Consider the following 27,968-nt stretch of genomic DNA (forward strand, 5'->3'; position numbering starts at 1 on the left):
GTATTGCCACCACCAAGTATAGGAGTAACAGTCCGTCAATTCATCGGCTTAAAAATCATAAGTCGCCAGGAGCCGATGGAATTACAGCCGAATTAGTTAGATATGGAGGCGACCGGTTACACCAAGTGGTTCATCAACTTGTACTCAAGGTATGGGACAGCGAATCAATGCCTGACGACTGGCAAAGAGGCATAATTTGTTTCATATATAAAAAGGGAGATATCACTCAGTGCAGCAATTATAGAGGTATCACGTTGCTGAGTACTATCTATAAGATATTCTCCTCTATCTTGCTAGGCTGGATAGCCCCATACGCCCGGAACATCATTGGCCCATACCAAAGAGGCTTCACTCCAGGCAAATGAGCAACAGATCAGATTTTCTCTCTGCGGCAAGTGATGGAAAAACTGTTGGAATATGGACATCAGTTGCACTATCTTTTCATCGACTTTAAAGGCGCCTATGACAGCATAGCCAGGGTAAAATTGTACACGGCCATGAGAGAATTCGGTATTCCGACGAAATTGATAAGACTGACTAGGCTGGCCCTGACCAATGTGCGAGGCCAGATAAAAACAGCAGGATCACTCTCGAGACCATTCGACATAAATAACGGTCTACGACAAGGGGATGCCCTTTCATGCGTCCTCTTTAATCTGGCCCTCGAGAAAGTGATCCGTGATGCTGAGGTAAATGCAAGAGGTACGATCCTCTTCAAGTCCACCCAACTACTGGCCTATGCTGACGATATCGACATCATGGGAAGAACGACCCGAAACGTGCAAACTGCTTTCATCCAGATCTTGCCAGTCCTCATGTATTCTTCGGAGACTTGGGTTCGTAGTAAGAAAAATTGCGAACTCTGAGATGGAGCGATGGCGTAATTCAGAACGCCAGACAGCTTTTAGGGATATCGAATTGGTTGACCTCGGCGCAAAACCGGGATATCTGGAGTTCCTTATTAAGGCAGGCCTAGACCGGATACCGATTGTTGCGCTGTTGATGATGATGACATTCAAAGCGAATGAATTTGCACTGGAGCGACAACTTTGACCTATTATAACCTTGTTAGTAATTTCCACCAAACTTGGTAGGATCATCAGCAAAATGTAATGATAATGGTTGGAGTCAAGGGGTGGGGGGAGGTTCAGTAATCCGTTCCTCAAACTTATAGTAATATAATAATTTAATATTATTAATTTTGTTTGAACTGATATCAGTACGAAAGGTATTTCGGAGCCTACGCACCATAAAGTGGCAGCTTCTTGATTATTTTCAGATTCTTTAGTTGGGTAGATTCTGAGAACGGCCCTGTGAAAAAAATGACCTTTTTGAAGCCCCGCCTTCCAACTTGATAAATTAAATGTCAAAGATGAGACCAGTTTTCAAAAGTACTCGAGGCTTCCAACCTCCCACCAAATTTGGTGTCAATATGTGTAAAAATTTTCGGGAAAAATGTCTCTGTGACAGACAGTCAGACGGACAATAAACCAATTTTTATAAAATACAAAATTGGCCAAAATCCATTTGGAAACCTTGAAGCGTCCGCTCAATCCCGATCTGCCACCGTGTGACTAACACATGTTTGATCCCCTCGAAGGAAAACTGGAAGCTAGTCACTTCGACGACGACGAAAGTATCGAAACGTGTTTGGAGAGAGTTAAAAAACTTCCGATTCTTTGGGAAAATTGTGTACATAAAAGAGAATAGAAGCTGCATTAAAAATTGATTGATGTTTTTCATCAGACTCTGTGTAATATTACAACAGATGCCACATCTTTATCCCGTTCTCAGCGATTGCTCCTCTTGCAGAGATAATTCCTGATGACTTCCTTAATGTGATTAGGTATTATCAGGTTTCCCGACCGTCAAGTGGAGCTTCTGGTTAATTTGAAAAGTGAAGTTCAAAACGGAAAGTAATTAAACTTTGCAGAGTTCTTTTACCATGATGCTTGGATATGAAGCAAACGGAAATTCATTTCAATGCAATAGCCTTAATCCAAACTAATGAAAGTGTGTTTGGTGAGATTCATTGAGGATTGCTATTGAACAAAGCACCAAATGTAGAGGAATTAGCCACGGATGCATACCCTTTGTGGACCATATTGACGAGAACACTGACCTAATCAGTCGGACTTCCAATCCAATATACGATCCGAAGCGCAAGAAGCGACTGCACCAGCTCGTATGATAAATGCCTCTTTGTTCCCGTGTCAATTCGTGGGAACTGACAGCAAATGAATCATTCAAATGGTCTAACGTAAAAGGTCCTTGCGTACTTTGTTAGAGCTTTGCATTTAGCGTGCTAGACCATACTCACGCTAGTGGCGCCCATCTGCAATATTTGCATCTCAATTTATTTTCTTTTCCAATGTGTGCTGCCAATTGCTGGGCACGTAGATTCCTCTGATTGAAAAAGTGATGGACATTTCTATCAGTAAAGGAAATATGCAAATAGAATCAAAGGCCACAAGACTGGAAATAGTATTTCCGTGATCGGTTTAGATTATCGATCAGGATTAAGCTATTGTGAATTTAAATATGTTTCATTCTAACATTCCATACAATGAAGGAGTACTATCCGTAATGCATCGAGGACTTCCATATTTCAAATAGTAAACCACTTCTACACGACAGCCTATGCCAGTCTGCATCAGATTTATTACAGCAAAGTGGCCTACAATGCAGAAATTTATAGAACACAACTAGTATTTCTCCCTATTTCCGATACAATATGTAAAATATTTCATTTTCCTGACAAGTCATTACGAACAGTAATTGTTCATATTTACGTGTGGCACGGATACACTTGGATCATCTCACGAATCAATATTTGAAAAAGTCGCGATGAAAATGACACATCGGAATGGATATAACGCTTCGTTTCTTCCATACCAGATATGGATCTGAGGAGTATTACCGTGAAGAGTCCTTCTCATGCAACTGCAGCATGTGTTCGAAAATGACTGTAGATTATTTTAGAATTGTCTATCCTGGCAAATGGAATGGTTCAGCTGCCATTGCATGCCTAGGACCACCTAATGTTCGTTGGTGTACTGCGGTACTGTTTGGTTGAAAGATTTTTCAGCCCAGCTGGGGGCATTCATAGCATGGATTAATCAGACGACCTAATTACCATCCATTAAGATACTTTCCAGAGGGTGAACCCTTTCGAACTTCAATGCGAAATGGGTTTTTAACGCAAAGTTTCCGTGTGGAGTGCTTGCAATTAACCAACCATAATTTTTATCAGGATGTGAAACTGGGACGTGGGGTTACCACAAGCCGCGCCTTTATCCTTCCTGAAAAATTGTTTATTGAGGGTGGAACCTTGCACCATCTCCTCAGATCACGGTTTGCGAATATTTGCACATCATTTGCCGACAATTCCTATGCAAACTTGGCAATTTAGCAAGTCAGCATCCGGGATTAGGTTCAATGCAACAAATGAAAAATTCAATATGAAAATCACACATTCGGGGAAATTTTCGGTACACATACACACGTGCAAAAGTATGTGCTCTTTCACTATATGAAAGCTTTTATTGACGAATTCTTGTTGGCAGTGGCGGGTGCAATTCGGATTCGAGGTATTCAAATACTAAACAATTTACGTCAAATGAAACCTCAGTGAATCGAATAAAGTCAACATTTATGTATATTTTTATACGTCCATTTGTATACATATATACGTGCATGGATATGTCTCATCACTATATAAAATTTAACGTTCTTACCAAAAACACTTTTGTTCATATTTTTGGCATCCATCCACGAGCCTGTTTATGTGGCAATGGCCGAATCACTGGTTTTCGTGGGAGTGAATTTTCACAGTTTCCATGAATTTTCTCATAAGAATCGAAATTTTCCCCTGGGAGTCTGATGTACTTTTATTAATAAATTAGGAATATGGAAAGCGCATAAGATATCGTGTGACTTGCACAATATTATTGGTTTGAGGTCTACGAATTTGCGATTTTCAGACTTTGAAGGTCGTCTCCCCCAGGGTGGTTTAATGCATTGGTAATGAATACAAGCTTGAATTCTTTGTTGAATTTTTGATGAATGTGGATAACTCGGTGCTTCTGACAACAAATTAAAGACTAACATAATCTCGAAACTGTTTACTTTGTAATTAGATTCTTTTTGTTGTGTTTGGGAGTGTTTGTTTATTATTTTGGATCTTTCAATTAGAATGACTTCGTTTTGAAATGGCATGGGAGAGTGAAAGGTATTGAAAGCGTAAAATTTCGTGTATTTGTTCAAGTCATCTTAGTCTCATTCAGTAATGGGACGATGGACACCATTGTGGCTACTCTATCAAAACAGTTTGCAAAAAAAAAGAAGTCGGGAAACCGGAAGCTGGACCCTTCAGATACGAAAGGTTTTGTGTATTTCTTAGTATATAGCACATAATCTATCCATATGTTATGTGAGAGTATTCACTTTCGGGTGATATTGACACTCATAGTCTTCAATTTTCAAAGAAGCAACAAATTTGACGTATTATAACTTTATTAGTCATAGTACGATTTCCACCAAACTTGGTAAAATCATACTTTACGTTATAGCCTACATCACTGCTGCTGGTGCTAGGATGAATTTAAAGATAGGTTTCCAGCCAATTACAAAAAATTATAATAATATACTATTATTAACTTTATTTGAACACAGGCACCATATAGTGGCAGCCTCCTGATTTTTTTCAGATTTTTCGGTTTGGTAGTTTCTGAGAATGGCCCCCTAAAAAAAAGGAATGATCTGAAAGTGATCATTTCTTTCATTTCAATCGCTATAACCGTCCCTGAGGAAAATGCGTGTGACGGACCGACAGACAGACGGACAAACACATGGACAGACAGACAGTTAACCGATTTTAATAAGGTTTTGTGTTTACACAAAACCTTAAAAAAACGATTTTGAGCTTAAGGGGGGAAACCACATTAAAAGGCCTGTTTTTCTGAGATTTTTTTAGCGGCAAGAATTATTCAGAATTTGATCATATTTGAACATGATATTAGTCATATTCTGAACAACTATTGAGAATTTTCTAGAAAAGTTTAAGCCAAAAATAAAAAAAGTTACCCGACACTATTCCTCTGAAGGTCGTAACTGGAGTTATCCAACTGCGGCACGTGTAGCGACTTTTTATCTGAAACCAAAAATCTTGCAATTTTCCGTCACTAACTTATTTTATAAATGCAGCTGAAAGTAATCAAAATCAAAAATTTTGCAGGTGCTCAATTTTCGAGTTTTACAATATTTTTTTTCACTAATTATGTAAATCATCCCAAATGTCATAATGATCAATTTATTACTTTTTGAGCTAGAATTCCGGCAAATGTGAAAAAGCGGTTTTGAGGAAAACATGTTTAAAAAAAAATTGGGAATAATTACGAACAAAATACAGTTACGTCCCTAAGATGCCTGAAAGTCAAAAACGGTTAAGGAAGTAAATAGTAATAATCTGAGTAAAGGGGAGGAGCGGAAAGTTCAAAAGTGTACATTTAAAGTAAGGATCATTTTCAGAAACTACTAAATTGAAATATTACAAAAAAAATATCGGACAACTATACGACATAGTTTACTGAAAAAAACCTTTGGGTTTTATAAGTATGACATTCATAAATATTGCAATATTATAGACCACAACATAGAGAACAATCCTGAAAAGTTTGGTGGAAACAATAGAGTGGCCACATTCGCGCAAATTGACTACGCCCTTAGATATCACATAATGCCATAATAAGTCTTATGTAATAAGTGTACACATGTATATTAAGAGCTAAGTACAAACATCATCATCATCAACGGCGCAACAACCGGTAATCCGGTCTAGGGCTGCCTTAATAAGGAGCTCTAGACATCCCGGTTTTGCCACAAGGTCCACCAATTCCATATGCCTAAAGCTGTCTGACGTCCTAACCTACGCCATCGCTCCATCTCAAGCAGGTCTGCCTCGTCTTCTTTTTCTACCGTAGATGTGGATCATCCTCATTCATACGGATTAAGTGACCCGCCCACCGTGACCTATTGAGCCGGATTTTATCCACAACCTGATGGTCATGGTATCGCTCATAGATTTCATCGTTATGTAAGCTACGGAATCGTCCATCCTCATGTAGGGGGCCAACAATTTTTCGGAGGATTCTTCTCTCGAACACAGCCAAGAGAGCAATATATGAAGACTGACAAGATCATTGTCTTGTACAGTAAGAGCTTTGACCCTATGGTGAGACGTTTCGAGTGGAACAGTTTTTGTAAGCTGAAATAGGCTCTGTTGGCAGCTAACCACCATGCGCGGATTTCGTCGTCCTAGCTGTTATCGGTTGTGATTTTCGACCCTAGATATTCTTTCCGTTTGACCAGTGCGGTTTGATGTTGGTTGGTTGGTTGGTTTTTGGTGCTGACGTTGCCACCATATATTTTATCTTGCCTTCATTGATGTGCAGCCCAAGATCTCGCGCCGTCTGCTCGATCTGGATGAAGGCAGTTTGTTCGTCTCGAGTGGTTTTTCCCTTGATGTCGATATTGTCAGTATAGGCCAGTAGTTGGGTGGACTTAAAGAGGATCGTACCCCTCGCATTTACCTCAGCATCACGGATCACTTTCTCGAGGGCCAGGTTAAAGATGACGCATGATAGGACATACCTTTGTCGTAGACCGTTGTTGATGCCGGATGGTCTTGAGAGTGATCCTGCTGCTTTTATCTGGCCTTGCACATTGGTCAGGGTCATCCTAGTCAGTCTTATCAATTTCGTCGGGATACCGAATTCTCGCACGGTTATGTGCAGGTTTACCCTGGCTATGTTTTCATAGGCGGCTTTTAAAGTCGATGAAAAGAAGAAGTACAAACAGGACCGTTATTTTTACACGAGGAATAAAGAAAACCTTGTTGCTTCTAGGACCTTCCGTCATGTACTTTTGAGGCAGCCCACTCGTCAGCTATCTTTGTAAAGTGGATTTCACTGCATGGTATAGCCAGGAATGGAGATGTCACCCCGCTTAATGTGTGAACTACCCATTAACACCTCTGACTTTACACCAACTCTCCGACGAAGATCGTAATTGTGTCAGGCCAGCGTATTGTGATGATACATCGTAGACAAGTGTTGACGAAGAAATTGAGCTTTTGAGTAACACTGTAGCAGCTCACTTTTGATGTGTTATTCCCATATAGCGACGCGGACCTTGGTGTTGAGATAACTGCATTTTCAGATTTTGGGCAAAGCAGCGAAGATCTAGCCCTGCTAATGCGTCGAACGACATCGAGTTCGATGCACCGTCGGGAGTTCCTAAATATACAAATTGATCGACGCTTTTAAATATCTGTCCATTAGGCAGATAGGGAGAGCCCGATTACTTATCAGACTGAGAACCTTGGTTTTGTTGGTGTTTATCTTCAGTCCAACTCTACTTGTCTGTCTTTTGTTGGTGTTTATCTTCAGTCCAACTCTACTTGCCTGTCTTTCCAAATCCAGACCCATTTGGACAAGGTCCATGACCTGGTGAGTAAGCAAACAGATGTCATCAGCATAGTTGAGGTATTTTTGGAAAGATATAATCGTCCAATGCATTCCTCCATCTCCTCCGGACAAGGCAATATGAAGGACGTCACCCGATAACAAGAAGAAGTAGTGTTGACGACAAGATACCTGGCGGACCCCGGTTTGCACCTCAAATTCCTCTGGGATTTTATCTCGGATCAGCAAGTGGCATTTTACGCCATCATGAGTCACTCTGATAACAGCTATCGGTTCCTTCAGGATGCCCCTCAGAGCGGAAACCAGCCTCCTTTCTGTCGATGAAGCTTCCGAGATGTTGTTTGATAGGTTCCAGCTAAACTAAACTCTATTATCTTTGGATTGGTAGGCGACAAGGAGATACCCTTAAATTGTCCCACTCTTGACGGGTGTCCTTTTTCGAAATCAAAAGTATCATCCTCTTCATCCACTTGAAGTAGAACATAGATCTGTAGGAGCAACGATGAATAACTCTGCGATGAGACCGTCAACTCTAGCGAAGAATTTATGCGATCAACCTCGATAGTTTTTTTTTTATTTACAACTTCCTCAGGTAATTCTGAACCTGTCGATTTACTTTCTTACTGTGTAGGGTTTCTTCCAAACTTGACCACCCCTTATTATCTCCTCTAAGTTGCGGTGCCTGAGCGTACCTCAATCTTAATTAAGCAACTTTTAGGGGAAAAAGGGTTTCAGTAGGAAATAAAGTAATGAAAGCAGTTAAAGTGGCTATCGATTTCTCCTTTACTCCGGACAAGTGTTCGAAAGGAATTAGCAAGCTTACAATTTAAACCTCTTAGTACTTGGGATGTCCTCTTTATTGTCAGTGGATATCTATGGATTCTACATGAAATGGCGGAGTTAATTGCTGCCACAAAGACATGTTTTTGTATTTAAAAAGTAAAGTAAGGGAAAAGTTTGAAGGGATTACAATTTTTCCCAGATCATGAAAATAATGGAACAAAATTGATGGGCAGCTCAGATTTCTTTCATTGGATAAGCTTCCACCGTTATTCAGTGATAAAATGTTGATATAAAGACTTATATCAACATAACATTGAACAAAACACAACATAAAATTGAACAAAATAACATTGAAAAATTCTGAATTTGAAAAGGAAAATTCTGATTTTGAAATGGAAAAGTCTGAATTTCAAGTGGAAAATTCTGAAATTGAAATTCTGTCATTGTTGAAATCTGTATCCCATATATCCACCAAATTTCGCTTAGATATAGATGTGTAGCTGCTTTGGACAAAAGGGCGTATGACGGACAAGCAGACTTTCAATGAAGTTTTGTTTTACACAAAACATTAAAAATGGGTTTTAATGTTTAAACTATCGTTTTTTTAACTTACTCTCAGTAAATGCGGGACTTCAGTTCAGAATGTGTTCCAATTCATTACAAAACTCACCGGACCTTACCTTAAAAGTTCATAGCTTTATAGAGCTAATTCATTGGTTGCTGTTTGAAACATTTTGTTAATGTAAGCTAAATATTATTATCTTCCCTTATCACTCTATTTTGAATGTAATAAATATGTGACTTAATATTGTTACCCATAAAAGACAAAAGCTTTTATGGCATTTACTTTATTCATGTGTGTATAAAGTGCCACCTGCCTTTGAAAAGGACTCAAATTTGAATCGACAGTGCAAAGGAAGACTAATGGATGTTGGGCTCATTGCAATGACGTTTTGCTCAGTAAAAGTTAGCATTAGTCCTATTTAAATGTTAGCGTATAAATGTTTGATGATTACAACTTCCATAAACTAAAGAAACCCCTGGATCACAAAAACAGTAAATTGACTACAAAATCTGCTAAGCCGCCTGGGACTTGTTTTAAACCGTTTGTTTTAAAACGTGAATTTCATGAATTCACTATCAACGACTACGGCTGGAGCGAGCGTTGGGTGACTGCTGTGCTAACGTCACTTCGCTTTTATAGTTCCCAAGTTACATGGAGCATATCATTATGCAATAAACTAGTTTGGAAGGTTCTATGTTGGGATACGTTGAATTCAGGACACTTTATGGCACAATATTGCATGTCATTAGGATTGAAAACTGTTTATAAAGGAGATAAAAGTGGTGCTATAAGGTAGCATTGCGTGCAAATAATTGGAATGTGATGTGCATATTTTAGTCTTCTTTTTTTTCAATGATTATCACCACATATTGGAAGAAAGAAATAGACTAAACGAAAAGGAAGTTTCCTTTCTGAGTTTATTTTCCTTGTGGATACTGTATTTCGGGAGTAAGTTACTCCTTCTCTTGATTACGATATAAAAATTGTGGGGATAAAGGAACAACTAACTCCTGAAATGTGGTGTTACGACTAAAATGAGAATAATACACTTCATCATAAGGAGAGAACCTCTTCAGCGCGAAACGTATGGTTAATTCAGAAAGACAGTCTTTCAGTAGAGATGAACGAATTGTTAACCTAAAAAGGTAGAAATATCATTACTACTGCTTTAGTCTTGAAAAAACAAGTTCCAAAGTTAATTCACATGTCAAAAATGAAAGCGTGATAGAGCCTAAGGTAATCCTGGGTCAAAACAAGGAAGGCGTCATTGGTTAGCTACTTCAACTTTTAGAATCTGCGATATAAATATCATAGTTAGCGTAGAGAGGAGATTTTTGTTAGCATTAGAGCGAAACAGCACCTTAATACGTGATGAAATATTACATCACTTGGAAAAAGTAATATTGCAAAGTGATACCACGAATATTATCTTTCGTTGCCCTAACATTGACTGGAATTCCCATAGTTATTAACATAAACGCGAAATCATATATTCAGGCAAAAGCTAGAGAGAAAGGGGTATCATAACGCAATCGGAAGCCTTGGTTAGTATCAGCGTGATGTATTGAGCAATATATTACAATATCACTCGGTGATGTTTTGTAGTGTGATATCACATCAATCCGGACAGTACAAGACATTACTTATTATAAGAATTATATCATTATCGCTTCTCTACCAAGTAGTGAGGTTGTGAGGCTAAATGCTTCTGTGATGTTTGCGTCGCGCTCTGTGATGCTATTGTAATATTACACTTTAAGTGTGGTTCTAATGATATCACTTCCATAGTGTGTTATATGCATCACCTACCCACCCTCTATTTCGCATTGAAGAAGAGAAAAAATGAGCACGGCATTAATGAATTAATGAAGAAAAAAGTAATATTCCTATTACTTGAATGCTTACAAAAAGAAGACACTACCTGAATTGTTCCCTTGACATTATAAAATATCAATTTTTTCTTAACCATTTTCAATTTATTTCAAATTTACAAAAGCAATTTTCACATCCTCTTACATGTCATTTCCATTGTGAAATGTAAACGATAAATGCTTTGTCGTACAAATATCCTTCGGCACACATTATCCTAAGGTTCACGAGATTCCGCCCACATATGCACATTGTTCCGATTAAATTACCAAAGTGTATTTGCACATGTTAACAAAGCTGATGATTATGTCAAGATGGTTTAGGAAAATCTAGATGCAAAGCAGCTTTGGGAGTCTTCAAGAGCTTACATATGCTCCTTTTGCCTACGCTTAATCGTATTTCTCTTGAAATCAATTTAGTTAATCTGAACTGCTTGCGATATGTTCAAATTCATGCCGACGTGAATAATTCAAGTACTGTAACTTGTGCAAGGAAAGCAAGTTGTGTATTGTACGAGTTGGCAATGACTTTAATATCTGAAGTCATAAGGACATGTAGCCTGGGATGAAATTTAGGAAATTACTGGGAGGAAGGGAGTGATGAAGAATGTTATTTTCATCGAAATTTTCAGCGTTCATGTAGTGTGCAATAATTCACTCTGGAAATAACGTATTTATCTGGGGAATAGTGAGGTTGAATTCTGCCTTACCTGGGTATGAATATATTTCAGCAATAAACAACATGGCAATTAGGTGAAATTCATGGTAAAAGTTTTACTTTCATAAAGTAGAAACTTTCATCAGAAAGGATACAAATCATCATAAATATCTTCAACTCATACCGCACTCTCCATTCATGACCTCCTTAGAGAAGGGCGTGTGATCAGCACAAACTAAATAGCCTTGCAATATTTAGAACCTTGTGTGAAACCTTTATTTAACCCCTGCCGGGGACGACTTTCGCCTACCTCCTACCTCTTTGAAATTGCTAGAAATTCCCTACAATTAAAATTACTCCAATTGTCACCAGTTTTTGCCCCCTCCCTATAGTCCGATAAATAGAGCGGACGCTAATAAATTGCGTATTTGCATGCTTACTTACCATATTAGTAGGATGGCCGCCAGATACTTCAGACCTGCCCCAGAATTACCAAAGAGATCACCGCCCTCGGCGCCGCATTTAATTCCGTTCACATTATACTACCAAAATGGGCGTGGCTTCATGACTAAGCCACTAGATTTGTGGATGTCTCATTGAAATGTGGTTTGATAGTATAGGTGGTATTTAACTCCAAACTTCTCGATAGGTATTCAATTCGTAATGTGCGAATTTCGCGTTATCTCGTAGGGTGAGGGATTTTAGTTGTCGGGAAACAGTATATTCCTGTTGTCCCTATCACCTCGTTAAGCACCCGCCCCTATGAGGTAATCACTGCGAATATTTCACCTTCGGACTGTGTCCCGTTCAATATTTCCTGTGTTTGCTTTCCATGTTCTTTCAGGAACGCTAATTCCGAATGCCTATCAAATAGTGAAGGCTCTCTTGAGTGGCAGGAATTTATGCCCTTCTGGTCTTATGTCCGCGCTGCTCGCTATTCAACTTTCTGTGGTCCTTCCGATAAATTGAATATTCTTTCACCTTATGTCTCTTCCGTTCCTCTTTTGGCCCCGGCCATTTCCAATTTCAGTCTTGATTTTAATATTCTTCACCTTTCGTTAATTTTCAAGAAAAGTTTATCTAAAGGTACCTTCCCAGATAATTAGAAGGAGATATGTATCATACCGCTACACATTGGCTGTAAACTGATGGTCTGTATCACTCTTTTGCATTATGTCGAAAATCCTGCAGAAATATATCAAAAATTGCTTTTCGACTCACTTTTGGAAATTTCATTGTAAAAGAGCTGCATGGGTTTCAAACAGGACACTTGACCGAAACTATTAATTCAAGGAAAGAAGTGTACAGAATTTACATTGACTTCTTGAAAGTTTTTGACTTCGTTGACCATACCAACTCGTTCCGTATTACTTTGCTAGTTGGGACTTTACTTATGTGGTAGAGTGAGTACGGTGTTGTTCAATAACCGCGTCTCAACTCCTCTTTCTCCTCAGGTGAGGTACCCCAGGGTTCCATCCTCGGTTTATTTCTATTCTCCTTCTTCATTAATTATTATTATTATTATTAAATATTGGTCAAACGGGGAGAATAAAGATAGGAGACTACAACTTTGAGACCGTTGATAATTTCTCCTACCTAGGGTCGAAAATCACAACCGATAACAACTACGATGATGAAATCCGCGCACGGTTGTTGTCAGCCAACAGAGTCTATTTCAGCTTACAAAAACTGTTCCGCTCGAAACGTCTCACCATAGAGTCAAATCTCTTACTGTAGGAGACAATAATCTTGCCAGCCCTCATGTATTTCTCGGAGACTTGGGTTCTTAGCAAGAAAAATTGCGAACTCTTGGCCGCGTTTGAGAGAAGAATCCTCTGAAGAATTTTTGGCCCCCTACATGAGGATGGACGATTCCGTAGCCTACATAACGACGAAATCTATGAGCGATACCATGACCGTCCGGTTGTGGATAAAATCCGGCTCAATATGTTACGGTGGGCGGGTCACTTAATCCGTATGGATGAAGATGATCCCACCCGGAAAGTCTATAAGGTCAATATCTATGGTAGAAAAAGAATACGACTCAGACGCTGCCTAAGATGGAGCGATAGCGTAGATCAGGACGCCAGGCAACTTTTACGCGCAAAACCGGGATGTCTGGAGTTTTTTACTAAGGCAGGCCTAGACCGGATACCGGTTGTTGCGCCGTTCATGATGATGATGATTTAATTGTCCTTGCCTTCTGGAGGCCGTCGATTAGAAACTTTCCCTGAAATCTCCTTCTCCGATAGCTCTTTATTACTTTGATGGTTTGGTGTAACACTTGACAGCTAACTTCGGTTATAGCTGACCTTACAGAATGTCCGCCTTAGTTCGTTTTCCACTTCCACAAAAATTTCCGATATTTGGAGCAATTCCGCCTCTCAGCGCCACTGAAATCGAGGAGGCAATAAAAGGAATGAAACTGGAGAAAGCAAAACGACCTAACGACAACGTATCTGAGCTTTGGAAAGCGAAGAGCTGGGATCCAACACTGTGGCTCAGTGAACACTTCAATTGGGTTATTCTGGAAGGTAGAACACCGTCTGACTGACAAAGTATCGCAGTTCCAATATGGAAGAAGAAACATAGTCTAGCAGAATGTTAAAATTATCGTCGGATCCGCTTGCTGACCCATACCATGAAGATTTTTGAACGCATTCCTCACAACCGTATTCGCGAAATCGTTCAAATAACTGTGAATCAAGCCTGATTTGCCACGAACTGCGGAAATATTGAGGCAATATACGCTAAATGGTTACTCTTTAACGTTGCATTTGTGGATATGGAGAAAGCGTTTGACCGTGTGTCACACTGTGTCATCTGGTATGGTTTACGAAAAAACCTAGTGCCAGAGGAACTCATGCGCTGGATCTAATCAATCAATCACCATCCGTAAGGTAAAATTCGACATGTGGCGTTCATCAAGGAAGCGTCTTCTCACCACGCCTCTTTGTTCTTGTTATGGGCACTGTCACACGGGACATGCGACATCTAGCTTACTATACACTGCTTTATGCAGATGATGTTTCCCTAGTGTCTCATAGCAAAAATGGTCACAAGTAACTTCTCCAAAATTGGAATGATCACCTCATGCAAGACGGTCTCAAATTGAATCTGAATAAAACTGGCGGCCGATCCCCATAAAACAGGCACGATCACTATCAACGCCAGTGACCTGCCCAGAACTGGGCGATTTAAATAGCTCGGGTCAATGTTATCAATCAATGGAGAACTACGTTATGAAATTACTTCGCGGATTAGCACAACCTGGATAAAGTGGCGTTTCACAAATGGTGATCTTTGTGACCAGCGGATCAGCGAACGTCTCAAATCTAAAATTTACCGCAATATCATCCGCCCTGTCGCCCTCTATGGTTCTGTGTGTTGGTCAACTGTGAAAGACAATGAATTGCATCTTGCGGTAATGGAGACGAAGATGTTGTGTTGACTAGTGGCGTAACACGCCAGATCACATCCGAAATCGTAATCGTGGAAAAATTGCGAGAGACGCGTCTTCGATGGTATGGTCATGTAATTCGTGCTGATGAGAATTCACTTGCCAAGATTGGTCTGAACATCGAAATCAATGGTATGCGATCAAAAGGCCGGCCGAAACAGCGATGGCTTGATACGCTGGATGGTGATTTGAAGGCCTCGCAGCTACATCCAGATCAGGCTTTTGATAAAATAAAATGGCGCAACCGATCACGACGACGGCGCTTGTAAACGGGACAAAGGCTAAAGAAAAAGAAGAACTGTTTTTTCTTCTATTACTAGTTCCGGGACATTCATTCACCAGTCATTCTGTATAATTCCTTCGTCCGCAATATTTCTGAGTGTGCCTATGTAGCAGGTGGTCTTTGTTATTATTCCAAATGTACTGCAGTTGAATCTGATAACCTCTGCAATTCATTTCCGGGACTCTTGATATATCATCCATAATGATAACGTTTTCAAGGCGGCCACTGTGGAGCTCTTATGTTACTTTTATTCCTTTATGCCAAGAATGCTACGAGAATATAACCGCTTGCAGTGTGGTCCTTCGTCGTCACCAAACAGTACCTTCCGTACTTCCGTATGTTTCTTCTGCTTAATTTTCTTGGAATCACTCTACTGTACATTTATATTAAATAAGCTATGATACTCGATAGGCCCGCTGTCAAACGTATTCCAAAATCATTTCGTAAACTTCAAATGTGTCTGAAGGTAGTGAAACGTACGCTTTCCAGATATGTTTTAGAGAGGATTTGCTCCCTTGTATTTATTGAGAGATAAGAATGATTCGCACAGAAACGAACGAGCCAAGCAATCTTTAAATGGGGGCCCGAAAACTCAGGAAGTTCGGGAAAGTAAAGGAAAACTAATAAGCTTAAAGGTTGGCGAGCCAATATTTAATTTCTGCAATGATAAGATTGAAGCCAGATTTCAGCATCATTCTGAATTCTTCTCTTAAATGAGAGCATGGTTATTGGTCACACTTTTGTTAAGTTTCATACAAAATGTATAACGTTACTCTCAAAATTAGTGCATTTTCATTGTTTTTGACGCGATGTCAAAACACGCATTTTTGGACCAAGGTCCGTTTGCTCCAAAGGCTCGATGTACATTGTCGATTTTTTTCGGTTGGCTGAGACCCCTCTGCTGCCAGCAAGACACCAGTCCCAATACTTTTGGAAAGTGCCCTGTGTAACAAGTCAACATAAAACTGACATTGATTTAAGAATTGATAAGGGCAGCAGCAATGATAGCAGAGGCGTCAGCAATCGTATGATAACTGAGAACAACAACGGCAGAGTGGGCTCAACCATTTTTTAAAAAGCTGAGATAACTGTTAGTTGTGAAAAACTTTCTTTCATTTTCAAGGTGAACAAGGTGGGTCCTGTTTTGTTGAAGCAAAGGCTCTTTATATTACCGAACAGAGTCCACCACAAATATCTATTTAAATAACACTTCGGGAAATTAACGCGGGATAAGAATGTTCATCAAAAGGAAATATAAGGATCCCGCATTGAAAAGTATCCATTCAGGAACTTGACCATTTGCCCAGACAGGTTGCAGTTGCAATTAGTCTGAATGAACTAGGCATATTAGAGGCTCCTTTACCATATTTACGCCATTAATTATTTAGCCTAGTCAATTTTGAATGAAGGACTGTCTTGATATACGGAGAAGGTTCTGGTAGACGTGTTGAATAAGTGACAGAAGCAGCAGAAAATATGTTATACAGTAAGGAGGAATATACAGCATATTTAGAGTATGGTCCATCGTACTATCAAGCTGCGATCCGAGAAAGATATCGGATTGGACAATCTACAATTCTCCATTCTAAAAGTTCCATTATTAGTTAGTAGGGTCAGATTAGGGACTTCTACTCCTTTCTTTTCACTTTCGAAATTTCCTGAGCTTGGAAAGCAGAAGGCTAGCTTATGTTAAGAGAATTGAGAGCCGTCATACCGCTAAGCACTCAGGCTATTTTTCCGGCCCATTGTACTGACCCTTAAAATCATCTATTCAATGGCGTATTGCCTGGGTCTTTCACAGCCTTTTGCGAATTTGAGAACGCCTTTCAAAGGCAGAGTGTGAACGCGGAACTCGGAAGAAGCCTTTTTTGAGGTATCATTGTCAGGGATCTAGGGACGCCAAACAATTACGTATGAAATGTACGGCTATTTTCTCTTCTTTCTCTCATTGACTACGTATCACCGTGACTACCGACCCGATTTTTTCTATGAAATCGTTTAAGGAGAAAGGTCTTGTTAAAGGCAATACAAGGGCTTCTATACCTTCTTCCAAAAGGATGATAAAAACTCTGCCCTAAGCACATAGGGCTCTTTTACAAAGATTTTCGCTTACCGCCTGGAATTCAAAATTCACTTTTCACTTGTGTCGACTTTCATTCTTTAATGGGAGAAACCTCATTAGAAAGCGTACTTTACGTACTTTTTTGAGATTTTTTTATGGTAGGAAATGCGGTGTTGGTTCGCTGAAGGTTGTAACTAGAGTCGTCCAACTGTGGGACGTGTAGCCACTCCACTTTTTATCTGAAACCAAAAAGATTTAATTTTACAGTACTATTTATTTTCTAAGAAGACCAACTTCAATGCAGGTAGTCAAAATAAAGAATTTTGCAGGTATTCAAAAAAATATTTCAATTTTTACCATTTTTTTTTTCACTAATTATGCAAAAAAAGCGACCCTAAAACAACGATATCATCCCAAATGTTGGTTCATATTCTTCTTAATTTTGCAATCTCTAAATTTCATAATGGTCGGTTCATTAATTTTCCGCCATTTAAAAAAAAACGCATTTAAAAAGTGCCCCTTGAAAGATGAAGACAATTTTCCCTCTTAATAACGAACAAAATACAGTTACAATAAATATAAATTCCAGGTATTCATAAATACGCTATTTACATAGCGCTGCAAAATTACTTAAGGACATAAAGCGACTACCTCCTGGGCTCCCGAGCCCGAACTTATACCCGAGAAACGCTCAGTTCTAGGTTCATAAAATCTAAAGAAACGCGAATTTCACTTTGACATTTCTGTAGCGTATTTGGAATAGAATCCAATAAAAAAATCGATTCCGCAACCACCTAATGTGGTTTCCCCCCTTAAAGTAGATTTGATAGTGGATGGCTTAACGCCGAATGCTTGCTTTGTTGCTAACATTGAGGAGCCAAAAATGTAGTGAGCCAGTGTGTTAACCTCCTCATTACTCACGATGTTCGATTGTTATGGTACTCGCGTCGGAGCAGCGTCACCAACTGGTTTAATATGGTGTTACCAGTTAGTGCTGATAACGTTTCTTGACTGGTAGACTCAAATGATGCGACTTCGCTATTTTTGTCACAGAGAATCTTCTGTGGCCAAATATGATCGTAAATTTTCCTAGGGGTCGAGCCACAGTTCCATTATTGGATTTTGAGAGAACATTCCCAAGCTCGATCCTTCTTTCATAACTGGCCCATCCTTGAAGATTATTAAGTACGTAATCTCTCTCTCTCAAAATCGGAAAACCATATAATCAGCAGGTATCCTCCTGCCACCTGTCCTTTATCCAGGTATTCTCAGATCGATGAATGACAGCTTGATTGGTTGTCTATGCGCTAATGGTAACAAGCCTATATGCGTGGTTAGCTGCTTTCATTTTCACGTCCAAATAAACGACGATGGTAGCATTCATCGCCCCAATAAAACATAGGAAACTGAGGTTTTGGTTTATTATATTTATATTAGCAGTTTCCTGCTGTTAACAAATTTCTGGCTCGGCCATCAGACGATGCATATACACATCACGAATGGCCTTTATTATTTGATGTGTTCAAACCGATTGTTGTGAAAGTTCTCAGGTTTTATCTGTCGCAGTCCTACGGCGCCAGAGCAATCTGCAGGAATTCTGGGAGTGTTCCTGAGTATGATGTTTCCATGTTAATTTAGAGTGGAGATGCCCAAATTGATTATTTGACTGTTTTACTAGCTAGATTTCCGCGCCTGATGAAGCGGGTAACCTGTAATCTGCCCCCCCCCCACCTTACGTTCCTAGTGAACGTTACTACTGCAGTCTTTATAGCGTTTACCATGAGAAAGTCTAGATTTGGTTCTCAAATTATTCCAATAAATTTACAAATTTTCTTCTGCTGGTTTTAAGCTGAAATCTTGAGAGATACAGTCGATTGGTCGCCCTGTTTATAACTGTCATTTTCTGAGAGTAGGGTAGGTGAATGCGTTTACGCACACAGTGTTGGCCTCCCACAACAGAACGGCGCGTGACTACCCCCTACAAACCTATCTGTCATCAGAGAATTAGCTTGGAACCGTTTAACACATTACTTTGGGCTAGTCCTCGTACTCTCCCGGCCTTAGGAGCCTTCAAGCAAGAGAATTCCTCTCACCAAAGGGAGGGGAGTGTAAGAAGGGAGTTGTTAGTTCAGGGAACCCCTTGCCATATGGTCCTCCTGCCGGTCGAGCTCAATCCTCTTCGCAATAAGAAGACCCCGAATATAATGCGCAACACGACTCCATCTACTAGCGCTCGTGTGTCTCTCTGACAATGTTGTCTGGAGAGAGCTCCTCTGTGCCTGCATAAAGCTGTTTTGTCATTTAGAACGCCGTTTCTTTGTTAAGGAGATTATGTTTTATTTTCACACACGGCAGCTTATACTCTCCCAGATGCATATACAAAGTAAGCACTAATCTAAATACATGCATCCATGATCGAATTCAAGATTCGAACTTTGAACATGAGGACGCAAGGCAGATCCTCGATTCTATTCTGAAAGGGGTTTAAACAAGTTTTCTCCCAAAAATATTTTGAGTATCGTCGATTTACTTCCTCTCAGCGAGGCGACCTGTCTGTTGTGTAAAACATTTAATTAAGTATGAGACGTAAATTTTGCAGCCTGTAATGTAAGGGAAATATCATAGTTTCATACCTGTTTTTATTTATTCCTGAAAGCTTCCAACAGAAGAGTTCAAAGAAATCTGAAAATAAAAAGAAACTTGTTATAAATATGAATAAAAAGGTTTTTATTTAAAAGTCATTCAAGTCTAAAACATTTTTTCCACAACTCTTTTTCTAGTTTGGTGTCCTCAATCTCTCATTTTCGCTACAATCATTTTGATGATGTCCTGGAGTGAATACAAGCAAAGTCCTGGCTATACCATTTACAACAAGAAAACTGAGTAAATTTAATTTCACACAAACTTGTCTTGTGTTTCGAAGGAAACGTAAGTAAGAATAAGACATTGTCTTGTTGGAGGATGATGAAAATCTATTTTCCACTGTCATTTTTCTGAGAAAAAAACTTGGTCGTCTGGCTTGCGCGTCCTGAAGGACGAAAATGTTGTAGCACTTTTTCTTTGCAAGTCACAGCCCTGAAAGCAAGCGATGGGTGCTGATGATGCAGACGGACAAAACAAACCCCCGACGAAATGAGGATGGTATCAAATATAGTTTATAGAGAATAAAGTATGGAACAGAATAAATGAAGGAGACGGGTGGTCCTGAAGGAGCCGTTGGCTGATAATGCTAAAACGAAAAAGGCACGAAACGTCTCTTGTACTCCAGCCCTTGATGTAATTCCGTTGAGAAAAGTCTAGTCGCGTCTGAAAAAGTATGGAAGCCTCTGACTAAAAGCAATCTGGACATAAATCCTTTGGCAATTTCTCTCAATGCCTAGCAAGAATAATTTCATGGCAATTCTGAGAGCTTACCAGAAGGTTTTGTTTTCTTCATTCTTTTCAATTTCGAATCCTAACTCAAATAATTAAGGCCACAGCGCCATCCGTTCAAAGTTATTGTATTCGCTGGTACCCGAGGCTTAACCTTTGTAGTCTCGTTTTATGTTAGCACATGAAAGTGAATGGGAAAGTTAACGCTTTTATAACTCAAAGAGAATTTGATTTGAGTAATTTGTATTTTAGGGGAAATATTAAGGATCCTTTTTGAAGAAGTTATGGCTGTTTTCGGAGCTTTATTGACATAAATTCGTTAGAAAGTTAATTTAGTTTCAAATACAAAATAAGTGGGTTGAAATCTGGACTTCATTGTATTAATTTTACAGAGTTGAGTTATGTGAACTGCTTTTTCTGAGGTAGTGTGTTGCTAAAAGGCACGAACGAATTGTATGAAATAATTTGCATCAAGCGTGGAATTTAATAGAGAAAAAGGATGTTTCTTTAATGTTATTGATATTATTATGCAAAATTCAGAAAAAAGGCCTAAATTTGATCAACAATTTGAGAGCTGCAAACGTTTGTACAGGAGCTTAGAAATCAGGAAAATTAATGGAAAATAAACACTCTTGAAGAACGCAATGCTGACCACATTGCCTCCTAGTGTACCGTTACGGTCTTGAATGAAGTGCTCTAACACACTTCAAGGCCCTGATCCAACATGGATTGTTGCGCTAAAGATTATTATTATTATTAAACACTCATGAAAGATATTGTTTAGAATTGGAAGAAATTGGAAACTCATCCGAGAATCCTTAAGAGCCGATCGTTTTTACGCAGGATTTGAGGAAGGGTTGTAGAATTTGTGATAAGTTTAGAGGTAGGTATGAGAGTTATAAAGTCGGTATGTAGGTCGGTATGAGGTAGTAAATATCGGGAAACTTGGCCAAGAAATGCGAAAATATTTCGAAGAACTATGAGGGCGGATATATCCGATATTATGCAGAATTCAGAGACTAGATGACACCAATTTAGAATTTAGTGTTCGGATGGCTCAAGTGGTTAGAGCGTTGGGTTTTCGTAGTGGAAGGTCGGGGTTCAAATTTCACTGATGGTAGAGGGATTTCTTATCATGACTGAATGCCGGCTACCAGTCGACTCAGCTGTGAATGAGTATCTGAGTCAAATCAGGGTGTTAATCTCGGGCGAACGCAATGCTGACCACATTGCCTTCTATAGTGTACTGTAGTGTACCGTTACAATCTTGAATGAAGTGCCTCTAACACACTTTAAGGCTCTGACCCAATATGGATTGTTGCGCCAACGATTATTATTACTAATTTAGCAGGCAAAAATACTTGCGAAGTTGTATATAGCTTGGAGGTAAAAAGCCTGGGAAAACTAGCGAAAAATGCACTATTCGGGTAAAAAATTGCGTTGAGTGACCTCCACGATCATGTGGAATTTGTGCAAAAGAGCTAATTTTGTAAATACGAACGATTCGCTTCAAACCGCATCGGGCACATTTCAAGGAACCAACTCACTTCCATACGACCTGGTTGAATATTTTCGATTTGACGGTGGGCTGTGCTTCGATGCTTACCACTCCTTTGTTTGTTAACTTGGGAGACACTAGTATATGTCAAATAAAATTTATATTTCCTTGAAATGGACAATAAGTTAATTATTAATTAATTGATTACTCCGCCGTAGTTGGTCCCAAGCCCGGTTGTGAAAGGAGGAGGTATATGTAGCTTCAGTCTGAATGGCTGTACACCACCGCAACGTCTCAGGGGGTAGGTGAGGAGAGTGTAGGAACCTTACAGTATTGCAGATTTGCTCACTGAGGAAGCTATCACTACACCTGGCAGTTAGGGATAAAATGCACGTCTGACTTGGTGATTGAGTCGGGCTGCTGTTATGGACAGCACGGCGTCGAAACCGTTAGTCGTGAGGCGGTTTGAAGTCTAGGCGCCGCGACAACCAGGAGCACTGTTCCGCAGCTGTTTCGCCACAATCTGTGGTGACCACTTCAGCAGATTCGCGTAGGGAGCGGATGAAGTGGACTGAAGAAATGAACCTCTTCATCATTCGGTCCTACTGCGAAATAACGGTGGAGCACGTGACTGTGCAGCGAGTCGCGGACCAGTACCGGCAGCGACACAATCCCGGCCATTATCAGGGAGCGTGTTCGACTTGAGGTCATCACGGAAACTGAAGGCCAAGATTCGATGGAGGCAGTGGAGGCGGCGTCAACAACACCACGCCGCACTGCAGGCACCAGTTTCAGTACTCTCCGAAGCACTCCTCTCTATCGGCGGGAATGTTTACAGAAGGCCACATACACGAGGAACCAGCGGAGCTTTTTCATATCTCTTAACGAATCCCAACAGAGCGTCTAGACACCACAGTTTTCGGTGACGGAAGCGAAAGAATACTGGGGTGGACTTTGGGGGTTACCCGCCCAGCATGCTGAGTGGATCACCACCGAAGACACCCGGCATGCCAATACGCCTGGCATAAATTTTGCGCCATAAACAGCTCCAAGAACTGGAGGGACAGAACTTCTTGTACAAAAAGTTCACCAGTATACATGGTCGGTTGGCACACAGCATAAATCAGGTCATTAGCCAGCCGGAAGAATTTCCACCCTTCCTAACTGCGGGGATTACCTACCCAATCCCTAAGAAAGACACGGTGCAGAACCCCGCAGATACAAGACCGATTACTTGCTTACCAGCCCTCTACAAATGCATAACGTCCATTATTAGTGGGAGGTTCAAAGCGCATCTCGAGACTAATAATATTCTGTCCGAGGAGCAGAAGGGCTGCCGAGTTGGGTCAAGGGGTTGCAAAGAGCAACTCATTATCGACTTGGTAGTTGTAGGAGAAGCAACTGGAGGCCAAAGAAACCTCTTTAGTTGCTATATTAATTGTGCCAAGGCTTTCGATAGCGTCCCGCATATCTGGTTAATTGATGTCCTACGTCTGTATCGCATTGATCCGAAACTAATAAAGTTTTTGGCTACAGTCATGGAAGGGTGGCATACCACCTTATCAGTGCGTTCATCTGAGGGTGCTAATACCTCAGAGCTCATCCATATACGGAAGGGCATCTCTCAGGGGGATTCGTTGAATCCCATTTGGTTTTCCATGGCACTGAAGCCCCTTTCGTGGTTACTGAAGAATGCTAGAGGGCCTGGCTTTGTAATAAAGTATGGCCTAAGTGCTAGGTGCGAACTGACACACTTGATGTACTTAGATGACATCAAGTTGTATGCTGGTACTGGCGACCACCTTGGAAGTCTGTTGCGAATAGTAGACATGTACAGTCGTGATATTCGGATGGAATTTGGATTAGACAAATGTCGAATCCAAGCCATCCGCATAGGTCATCACGAGCCGCATGCCAGACATAGCATTGGTGACCTCCACATCGAAGCTGTGACCGAGACAGGCTTCTACAAGTACCTAGGAATTCTGCGAGGAACCCACGCTCGAGTTGGTGATCTGAAGGATGCTCTGCTGTTCGAATTCCTGCGACGTGTAAAGCTGATACTGAAATCGCACGCATCTCCTGGGAAAGAATCAAATATACGCTTTAAACATCGAACGGAAATACGTGGAGAAGAAGGTGAACTATGAGCCACTGGCTCGAGAAATCAAAGAAATTTGCCGTCTCGAGCGGGTGGTTGTAGTTTCCATAATATTGTTAGCTACAGGTATTTCACCTAAATCCCTCACCGCTTCCGTTGATGTACTGGGACTCTCACACAGTGTGGTTCAAGTGCGCATCATATACATCCTTCACTGGCCAGTGGCATGGATTCGACCAAACGTAGGACACATTCAGTTATAATTTTTCTTCATTATTCGACAAGACGTTCTATCAAGTATTTGTTGCTCAGAAAGGGTTTTTTCGCGAAGACTATCGTCGACATAATCCCGCATTTTATCAATAATATTACAGTTCGAGGATTGTGGACAGTTTTTGAGTACCTTCAGACAATTGAACACTACCACATGCGTGTTTTTCACGCTTTATATTTGGGGTCATATCTTCGCATATCTTGAATGTTTGACAAATATCCAATTTCTCTGGACTTTCATGGTCCTGGTTTTAAATCCCGGTCATGAAGGTTGTGTCCGACTTTCTATTGTTCCGTTGCTGTAAGCTTATCACTGCACAGTATTAAGGCTGATGATAATTAATGTTAAGCACAGTCTCGTTGAAATAACAGATGTCGTTGCTGCTACAATTCAATTGGATCTTATACTCTCGACCACGACCACGACCTTTGGTTAGAAAAGCACTATTATTGGTTTCTGGAACGTGGAACACTCCTCGATATCGGTATCGAGGGTCCCCAGAATTCTCGCTTTCTCCAATTCGAGCAAAATTTCCAACGATATAAGCTGGACATTTGAGCCTAGGAGAATACCCCTCTCCCTCTGGCCAATGTGCTTTTGTACTCTGGAAAGTCAAGTGGCAGTAGACGCGAAGCAGGTGGCGGGCTATTTCTGACTTCTATTGCAAGGTGCGCTCTCTTAACTTGGAAGGCGGTTTCGGACAGACTTCTGGCTACAAGATTCCAATCCAGGTTTAGGAGTATCCGATATAACAGAGAAGGATGCTTTCCATGGATAATTGATAGATGACATTATGATCGTGATGGGTGATCTGAATGTCAAGGTGGGCTTTGGCAACACCTTCTTCGATAATGATTGAAGGTTTGTCATTTCTGCAGCTTTTATAGTTACGACATTAGCGGTAAATTGTTCGAGTGTATAGCTTACGACACTATATAAGAGGCGCTGACATCGTTCCCCTACTACGTATCGTCAGGTCATAATTTTGGATTTGAAAAGAGAAGCAAGTAGAGTTGAACTGAAGATAAACACCAACAAAACGCGTCATCGCGCTCTCCCTATCTGCAAAAATGGGCAGAGAATCGATCAATTCGACACTGAACAGGATGTTGCCCGATGCATTACCAGCTTCAGACCCGCTTTCGCTATCTAAAAGCAGGAAATGCAGTTATCTCAACATCAGCATTAAGTTTAGACCGTTCTGCACTAGTGTCGTTTCTGTGTAGCTATATGGGAATAGCACATGGAAAGTGTATCCCAGTGTTACTCAAAAGCTTCAAGCTTTCGCCAATACCTGTCTGTGTCGTGTCATCCAAGTGCGCGGGTTTGGAACTATCACAAACGAAGAACTAGGGCGGCCCATCGACCTAGCACCTGTACGTCATGTGATCGGAAGACGGAAGTTGCAGTGGATAGGTCACACATCAAGGGCGGGGAACAATTGCATTGCTGGCTATACTATGCAGTGGTATCCGCTCCTCCAAGATAGCTAACGAATGTGCGCCAAGTGCTCTTGGAGCACATTTGGCGCAGAATAGTAGAGAATAAATGCAGGCGTCATCGGAGGTCATGGGGGAGCTGAAGCACATTTCACCAAGGGGTAAATGGAAAATATATACAGTAGAGACTTACAAAAGGTGACATTCAGAAAAATAAAATATACGGAAAAGTTAACTGGGCTTCGGCCACCACAGGAAGCACTAAAAAGTTAACTTTTTTAATTTGTGTGCTGATAGTGTGCTGATTATTAGTGTTTGGATGTTGGCAAGAAATAATAACATGTTAATGCAATCGTTATTAACCGTTATGAAATTTGTGCATGCTTGTAAAAAAATATATATTGTTTGGCTTCAGGGGGTGTTAACAATCGTCGAAAAGTGCTACATCTTTAAAAACTGGAACGGGTAATGGAGTTTAATCTTTCTAAGGCAAATATGCAAAGTAACCTTAAATACCTGCGAGAAAATTTCCGCGCAAACTTTTCACAGCCTAGAATACGAAGATATGAAAAGTACAACGCGGAAATAACTATCCTTTTGGCAGCAATTACTTTCAGACACGGAGTAAGTCAGAATTTACCAACCATTTTCACTGCTTTCATTACTTTATTTTTTGCGGAAGTTTCATTTCTCCTAAAAGTTACTTAACTATCTAATTAAGATGGACGTAGTTTCAAGGAGCTCCAATTTCAGGGTTGCATCTGATTCATTTTTAAAAAGTATGAAACCGCTAATAGCTTACCAAAGCAAACAACCATAGAAAATTGATGGGCGACTGAGATTTTTATCCAAAGAATTCCAGATGCATCCTTATCCGATGGTAAAAAATTAGCATAAAACTTTATAGCAAAATATTGAAAAAATTCTGAATGTGAAATGGAAAATTGTTATTTTGGACTGAAAATTCTGAAATTGGTTTGGAGAAGTTTGAAGTTAGTTTGGAAACGTTCAAAATTACTTTGGAAAATTTTTAATGTGGTTTGGAAAATTCTGAATCAGACCAATTTCAAACCCAGTCATTTAGGTTGCAAATCCGTGGGATTGATGAAATACCAAGGTTTCTGCCCCAAATCACGAGGCTGGTTTCGTCAGCACATTAGATTACTTGGAAGACGGCGAATAAGAAATATGCGCAGGAAAAATTTGACGCCCAAACGTGCATAGATTTTTAATACCCAGCTTCTTCCCTCCAACACAACAGTTGAGTACAAAAGATTCGTCGGCATTTTAATCGAGATTTCCGCATTATGAGGTTATTTCCTCCTGATGTTTACTTCCTCGTCTGACTTCTTCTATTTGCCTTCTTGTAAAGTTGGAACGCCGGGCAAACAAAATAGTTAACTATCTTAAAGTTGAAGGTGTTCTACTAACTTAGGGGTTTTTCGTGGGTCTGGGTGATGAGTTTTGTATTGTTTTCGATGACTTATAATCCAACCGATTTGGCTATTAGCATTTCATTCCTCTCAATAGGTGAGAAACGAAGTTCTTGCTTCTGCAGTTTTCCCTCTGAAATAAGCTTTTATTAAACTTTGACTGGAACTTGGTTTGACGTTTGATAGAAGTGGTCTTCATGAATTTGCCTAATTTGAGCGGAATATTGCCTATTTTGACAGATAGGAAGCTATATTATGACAAATTAGAAGTACTTAGGGAGTAAGCAACATAATGAATAGATTACTCGCAATTAACCTTAATTATCATAACCTTCAGTGAAGGTTACAAGAAGTGGTTTGATTTCTCAAGGAAATGGAAAATCCCTGAAGGCTACATGGTAACCCGAAAAGATAACTGCCATCATGAGCAATACAGATGCAGGATTCTACGACAAAGTACAAAATTCATTTTCTCTCATGTACCCTTATAATCAGCTTTAATCCTGAAAGTACCTTCTGATATACGACCCAGTCTTGAAAATCGAGTTACTCTTGTAAGTGTTTAATTCACATGCACTTGCTACAATAATCGCTTTACATTAAACTTTCCAACCCATTGCCTTTTACTATATGTCGACTGTCCAGAAAACCCTGAAATTCCTGCCTTAAATTGAGCAGGACTGCACTG

At 40.1% G+C, this 27,968-nt stretch overlaps 2 protein-coding genes across 8 annotated transcripts in view; one reads left to right on the plus strand and one right to left on the minus strand.

Annotated features, from left to right (window-relative positions):
* The window catches only part of LOC119656544 (glutamine-dependent NAD(+) synthetase), a 222,357-nt gene that overhangs the window by 68,206 nt on the left and 126,183 nt on the right, over positions 1 to 27,968 (minus strand). For both annotated transcript variants that reach the window (XM_038062901.1, XM_038062902.1), the window contains one exon: positions 19,797 to 19,845. The gene's annotated coding sequence lies outside the window, so the exon portion shown is untranslated. The remainder of the gene's footprint in view (positions 1 to 19,796; positions 19,846 to 27,968) is intronic.
* LOC119656542 (cytosolic carboxypeptidase Nna1) overlaps positions 1 to 27,968 on the plus strand; it is a 183,480-nt gene that overhangs the window by 41,874 nt on the left and 113,638 nt on the right. The gene's annotated exons all lie outside the window — the stretch shown is intronic.

This window comes from Hermetia illucens, chromosome 5 (assembly GCF_905115235.1).
Source record: "Hermetia illucens chromosome 5, iHerIll2.2.curated.20191125, whole genome shotgun sequence".
In the NCBI taxonomy this organism is placed as follows: Eukaryota; Metazoa; Arthropoda; class Insecta; order Diptera; family Stratiomyidae; genus Hermetia; species Hermetia illucens.